Here is a 7,500-nt window from a genome sequence, read left to right on the forward strand (position 1 = left end):
GGAACGATCACGTTCGCATACCGGGAAGTCGAGTGACGGGCCGCTGAAAGCGAGCAGGGTGCCACCGACTCGTCGGGCCAACTCGGAGGCTGATATCTCAGGAAGGCCGAGGCCGATTTCCTCCGGGTATGGCTTGTTGCGTGCGGCAGGAGGAGGCGCAGCGTACGGTACCGAGCACTCGGAGGTGCGATGCTGCCCGCCGGAGTGACAGCGAAAGGCTGCGCACCGCTTTCCGCCTGGTAACTCGGCGTCCGTGAGACCGACCGACTCCGCTTTAGCGCCGGAGCTAGAGTGGGGCAAGGGGCACGTTTGGGTACCGGAACGATCACGTTCGCATACCGGGAAGTCGAGTGCCGGGCCGCTGAAAGCGAGCAGGGTGCCACCGACTCGTCGGGCCCACTCGGAGGCTGATATCTCAGGAAGGCCGAGGCCGATTTCCTCCGGGTATGGCTCGTTGCGTGCGGCAGGAGGCGGCGCAGCGTACGGTACCGAGCACTGGGAGGTGCGATGCTGCCCGCCGGAGTGACAGCGAAAGGCTGCGCACCGCTTTCCGCCTGCTAACTCGGCGTCCGTGAGACCGACCGACTTCGCTTTACCGCCGGAGCTAGAGTGGGGCAAGAGGCACGGTTGGGTACCGGAACGATCACGTTCGCACACCGGGAAGTCGAGTGCCGGGTCTCGAAACGGAGCCGGGTCGGCCCAATTTAAAACGGAGAATAGAGTGCTGCCCTCTGCGGGTGAAAACCTGGAAGTACGTTGGTTAATGATTTCCAGTTCACCCCGCTTGGTCAGGCCCACTCGGAGGCGGATAACTCCGGAACGCCGAGGCCGATTTCCTCCGGGTATGGCTCGTTGCGTGCGGCAGGAGGCGGCGCAGCGTACGGTACCGAGCACTCGGAGATGCGGTGCAGCCCGCCGGAGTGACAGCGAAAGGCTGCGCACCGCTTTCCGCCTGCTAACTCGGCGTCCGTGAGACCGACCGACTTCGCTTTACCGCCGGAGCTAGAGTGGGGCAAGGGGCACGGTTGAGTACCGGAAGGATGACGTTCGCACACCGGGAAGTCGAGTGCCGGGCCGCTGAAAGCGAGCAGGGTGCCACCGCTCGGGGCCCCGGTTTGTCCGTCCCACCCGGAGGCCCATATCTCCGGAAGGCACAGGCCGATTTCCACCGGGTATGGCTCGTTGTGTGCGGCCGGACCAGGCGCAGCGGACGGTACCGAGCACTCGGAGGTCGGGCGCTGCCCGCCGGAGGTACAGCGAATGGCTGCAAACCACTTTCCGCCGCCTCCCTCCGCGGGCGTGAGACCGACGGTCGTCGGGTTTGTTTCCGCGGCTAGAGCAGGACGAGGGGCAGCGAACGGTACCGGAAGGAACCCGGTCGCACACCGGGAAGTCGACTAGCGGGCCGCCGAAAGCGAGCACGGGGCCCCGGTTTGTCCGTCCCACCCGGAGGCCCATATCTCTGGAAGGCACAGGCCGATTTCCACCGGGTATGGCTCGTTGTGTGCGGCAGGACCAGGCGCAGCGGACGGTACCGAGCACTCGGAGGTCGGGCGCTGCCCGCCGGAGGTACAGCGAAAGGCTGCAAACCACTTTCCGCCACCTCCCTCCGCGGGCGTGAGACCGACGGTCGTCGGGTTTGTTTCCGCGGCTAGAGCAGGACGAGGGGCAGCGAACGGTACCGGAACGAACCCGGTCGCACACCGGGAAGTCGACCAGCGGGCCGCCGAAAGCGTGCTCGGGTCCCCGGTTTGTCTGTCCCACCCGGAGGCTGATATCTGAGGAAGTCCGAGGCCGATCTCCTCCGGCTAACTCGGCGGGCAATGTGTCCCCCCCACCATCTTCGGCTGATTACCGTGGCTGGACCGGATCAAGGAGCAACGGAACCGTGCCAGAACGACGTCGGTCGGACGGCGTGAACTGATAGTGCCGAGGCCGGAAACCGAGCCGGAAATGTGCACCGATTTATTGGTCCCACTCGCAGGCCCATATCTCCGGAAGGCCGAGGCCGATTTCCTCCGGGTATGGTTCGCTGCGTGCAGCCGGAAGGGGAGCAGCGGACGGCACTGAGCAGCCGGAGGTGCGGCGCTGCCCGCCGGAGCTGCAAGCGAAAGGCTGCGCACCGCTTTCCGCTGGTTAACTCGGCAGGCCGTCAGGCCGACCGACTCCGCTTCAGCACGGGAGCTAGAGTCGGGCAAGGGGCACCGAAGGGTACCGGAAGGATCACGTTCGGACACCGGGAAGTCGAGTGCCGGGCCGCCGAAAGCGAGCTCGGGGCCCCGGTTTGTCCGTCCCACCCGGAGGCCCATATCTCGAGAAGGCACAGGCCGATTTCCTCCGGGTTTGGCTCGCTGCGTGCGGCCGGACGAGGCGCAGCGAACGGTACCGAGCACTCGGAGGTGCGGCGCTGCCCGCCGGAGGTACAGCGAAAGGCTGCAAACCGCTTTCCGCCTCCTCTCCCCTCGGGCGTGAGACCGACGGTCGTCTGGTTTGCTTCCGCGGCAAGAGCAGGACGAGGGGCACCGAGCGGTACCAGAACGAACCCGGTCGCACACCGGGATGTCGAGTGCCCGGCCCAAACCCGCTACCCCCCCCCCACCCGAAAGCGAGCCACGGTTTGTGGATTAAAAGTGAAGCGGCAAAGATTTGTAAAACAGCGTGAAATGATGAACCAGAAGCCCAAAGTAATGGTGGGAATAAAAGTTCCGAAATGTGAAATGGTGAACCAGAAGTTGTGTGAACTGTTTAACCCAAAGTGGCAAAAATGGATTAAAAGGGGTGAAATGATCGACCGCAAAGCAGGGCAAGCATTAAACAAAAGCAGCAGCATTTTTTAAAAAGGGACAAATGGTTTACCAGAATCCCAAAAGAATGCTCAGAGACTTAAGTGCCAAAGGGGAAATGGTTAACCAGTAGCTGGGTGAACTGTTTAACCAAAAGTGGGAAAAAGGATTAAAAGGGGTGAAATGATTAACCAGAAGGCGAAAGCAATGTGCCGCGTCAAAGTCCTAAAGGGGAAAAGGTTGACCATAAAGCAGGGAAATGATTAAACCAAAGCAGAAAAATTCAGTAAAAAGGGGCAAATGGTTAACCAGAAGTTGGGTGAACTGCTTAACCAAAAGTGGGAAAGAGGATTAAAAGGGGAGAAATGTTGAACCAGATGTCGAAAACAATGCGCGGCGATGAAGTCTGAAAGAGGAAAAGGTTGACCGCAAAGCAGGGAAAGGATTAAACAGAAGCAGCAATATCTTTTAAAAAGGGACAAATGGTGAACCAGAATCCCAAAAGAATGCTCAGAGACTTAAGTCCCAAAGGGGCAAATGGTTAACCAGAAGCTGGGTGAACTGTTTAACCAAAAGTGGGAAAAAGGATTAAAAGGGGTGAAATGATTAACCAGAAGGCGAAAGCAAAGTGCGGCGGCGAAGTCCTAAAGGAGAAAAGGTTGACCAGAAAGCAGGGAAACGATTAAACAAAAGCGGCAACATTTTTTAAAAAGTGGCAAATGGTTAACCAGAATCCCAAAATAATGCTCAGAGACTTAAGTCCCAAAGGGGCAAATGGTTAACCAGAAGCTGGGTGAACTGTTTAACCAAAAGTGGGAAAAAGGATTAAAATGTTGTGAAATGATTAACCAGAAGGCGAAAGCAAAGTGCGGCGGCGAAGTCCTAAAGGGGAAAAGGTTGACCATAAAGCAGGGAAATGATTAAACAAAAGCAGAAAAATTCAGTAAGAAGGGGCAAATGGTTAACCAGAAGCTGGTTGAACTGCTTAACCAAAAGTGGCAAAAAGGATTGAAAGGGGAGAAATGTTTAACCGGATGTCGTAAACAAGGTGCGGCGATGAAGTCGGAAAGAGGAAAAGGTTGACCAGAAAGCAGGGAAAGCATTAAACAAAAGCAGCAACATTTTTTAAAAAGTGGCAAATGGTTAACCAGAATCCCAAAAGAATGCTCAGAGACTTAAGTCCCAAAGGGGAAATGGTGAACCAGAAGCTGGGTGAACTGGTGAACCAAAAGTGGGAAAAAGGATTAAAAGGGGAGAAATGTTTAACCAGAAGGCAAAAGCAAAGTGCGGCGGCGAAGTCCAAAAGGGGAAAAGGTTGACAAGAAAGCAGGGAAATGATTAAACCAAAGCGGAAAAATTCAGTAAAATGGGGCAAATGGTTAACCAGAAGCTGGGTGAAATGGTTAACCAAAAGTGGCAAAAAAAGATTTAAAGGGGAAAAATGATTAACCAGAAGTCGACAACAATGCGCGGCGATGAAGTCTGAAAGGGGAAAAGGTTGACCACATAGCAGGGAAACGATTAAACAAAAGCGGCAAAATTTTTAAAAAAGTGGCAAATGATTAACCAGAATCCCAAAAGAATGCTCAGGGACTAAGTCCCAAAGGGGAAATGGTTAACCAGAAGCTGGGGGAAATGGTTAACCAAAAGTTGCAAAAATGATTAAAAGGGGTGAAATGATCAACCAGAAGTCGAAAATTATGTGCGGCGGTGAAGTCTGAAAGAGGGAAAGGTTGACCAGAAAGCATTAAACAAAAGTGGCAACATTTTAAAAAAATTGGCAAATGGTTAACCAGAATCCCAAAAGAATGCTCAGAGACTAAGTCCCAAAGGGGAAATGGTTAACCAGAAGCTGGGGGAAATGGTTAACCAAAAGTTGCAAAAATGATTAAAAGGGGTGAAATGATTAACCAGGAGGCTAAAGCAATGTGCTGCGGTGAAGTCCTAAAGGGGAAAAGGTTGACCAGAAAGCAGGGAAAGCATTAAACAAAAGCGGCAACATTTTTTAAAAAGTGGCAAATGATTAACCAGAATCCCAAAAGAATGCTCAGAGACCAAGTCCCAAAGGGGAAATGGTTAACCAGAAGCTGGGGGAAATGGTTAACCAAAAGTTGCAAAAATGATTAAAAGGGGTGAAATGATTAACCAGGAGGCTGAAGCAATGTGCCGCGGTGAAGTCCTAAAGGGGAAAAGGTTGACCACAAAGCAGGGAAAGCATTAAACAAAAGCGGCAACATTTTTAAAAAAGTGGCAAATGATTAACCAGAATCCCAAAAGAATGCTCAGAGACTAAGTCCCAAAGGGGAAATGGTTAACCAGAAGCTGGGGGAAATGGTTAACCAAAAGTTGCAAAAATGATTAAAAGGGGTGAAATGATTAACCAGGAGGCTAAAGCAATGTGCCGCGGTGAAGTCTGAAAGAGGGAAAGGTTGACCAGAAAGCATTAAACAAAAGTGGCAACATTTTTAAAAAATTGGCAAATGATTAACCAGAATCCCAAAAGAATGCTCAGAGACTAAGTCCCAAAGGGGAAATGGTTAACCAGAAGCTGGGGGAAATGGTTAACCAAAAGTTGCAAAAATGATTAAAAGGGGTGAAATGATTAACCAGGAGGCTGAAGCAATGTGCCGCGGTGAAGTCTGAAAGAGGGAAAGGTTGACCAGAAAGCATTAAACAAAAGTGGCAACATTTTTAAAAAAGTGGCAAATGATTAACCAGAATCCCAAAAGAATGCTCAGAGACCAAGTCCCAAAGGGGAAATGGTTAACCAGAAGCTGGGGGAAATGGTTAACCAAAAGTTGCAAAAATGATTAAAAGGGGTGAAATGATTAACCAGGAGGCTGAAGCAATGTGCCGCGGTGAAGTCTGAAAGAGGGAAAGGTTGACCAGAAAGCATTAAACAAAAGTGGCAACATTTTTTAAAAATTGGCAAATGATTAACCAGAATCCCAAAAGAATGCTCAGAGACCAAGTCCCAAAGGGGAAATGGTTAACCAGAAGCTGGGGGAAATGGTTAACCAAAAGTTGCAAAAATGATTAAAAGGGGTGAAATGATTAACCAGGAGGCTGAAGCAATGTGCCGCGGTGAAGTCTGAAAGAGGGAAAGGTTGACCAGAAAGCATTAAACAAAAGTGGCAACATTTTTTAAAAATTGGCAAATGGTTAACCAGAATCCCAAAAGAATGCTCACAGACTAAGTCCCAAAGGGGAAATGGTTAACCAGAAGCTGGGTGAAATGGTTAACCAAAAGTTACAAAAATGATTAAAAGGGGTGAAATGATCAACCAGAAGTCGAAAACAATGTGCGGCGATGAAGTCCTAAGGTGGAAAAGTTACCCAGAAGGCAGGGAAATGATCAAACGAAAGCAGCCAAAAAATTATTAAAAGAGGGGAACTGATGAACCAAAAGATGAGAAACGGCCCGCAGAGACTAAGTCCAAAACGGGAACTGGTGAACCGGAAATGATTAACCAAAAACTAAGTCCGAAGAGGGAACTGGTAAACCAGAACTGAGTAACCCGATTTTTAAAATTAATTATAAATGGGGAAACGATTGAGCAAAAGGCGGAAATTAAGTCACAGGGACCAGGTCCGAAAGGGCAAGAGGTTACCCCGTAGGGGGCATTCGTCAACTCAATCTGAAAATTTTGGAGGCAAATCTGACCAAAATGCGGAAATCGGACCACACCGCGAGGGGCGCCATTCGACGGGGCAGGGGTAGACGCGTCGAACGGTGCCTGAAGGTCCCGGCTGCGACACGTGAGTCCGGAGATATGGCCAGTCAAAGTCTGATGGGAGGTACCGAAGCCGAAAAATCGAAACGCGTTTGCGGCGATTCGGTGTCAGAAAGTCGGTCACGAATTCAAATTCGTCCCGCTGATTCGCCAATTGCCAGCCGGTTCCGGGGGGATTGGCGGGGTACCTGCAGGATAGTAAGAGGTGGCATGTCGAGACTTAGCCTGTTTACCAGACTTGTGTCCAGCGCCTCCAGGTCTGCAGAGACCGACCCGGGCTGCCGCCCAACCGACTTTTAAGCCTTTTGGGAGTGGGAATTTTTCCCATTTTTCCCCATTTTTCGGGTTTTTTGGTCGGGCTTGAAAACGGCGGCCCCGAGGCCTCCCGGGGCTGGCGGGCTTCGGCTCCCTTGCGAGAGGGTCCGAATTCCACCCGTTTAAGCCCAGAAAGGAGTTCGGAAGTCAGTCGGTCGAGGGAACCCCTTCGGAAGTCCGACGGGGATGGATTCGGCCGGCGTTTCGGATCTCCGGTCAGAGGATTCCCCCCCTGGGCGGGGGGGTGCGAGTAGCTGCCGGCAAACGGTCCCTTGCACTTGTGGCACAAAAAGTCCGAGCACAGGTTAATGAGTTGGCCGCGGAAGCCCCTATGCCGAAATGAGAAAGCCCCCGTTGCGGGGATTTAGTGACGCATCTGCGGCCGGAGGTGGGAGGCCGTCCTGCCGAATTGACACTTGTCATTCGGGCACCTAGGGATTGGTCGGGTACCCGGAGATTTTCGAGAACACGATTTTCAGAGCTTTCTCTGACAGCCCAGGTGCACTTTAAGAGTGCCTGAAAAAGTGACACTTGGCAAAAGGCTCTCAATTTCAAAGCGGAGACCTTTACAAGAGCACTCGGAAGTCACCTGTCAGCATTTAAAGCTACATCAGGCGGCAATTTTCGAACTCTTTGTCAGTCTGAAATCGTGTTGAGCCTCGACAGCG

Source organism: Heptranchias perlo, unplaced genomic scaffold, assembly GCF_035084215.1.
Source record: "Heptranchias perlo isolate sHepPer1 unplaced genomic scaffold, sHepPer1.hap1 HAP1_SCAFFOLD_274, whole genome shotgun sequence".
Taxonomy (NCBI): domain Eukaryota; kingdom Metazoa; phylum Chordata; class Chondrichthyes; order Hexanchiformes; family Hexanchidae; genus Heptranchias; species Heptranchias perlo.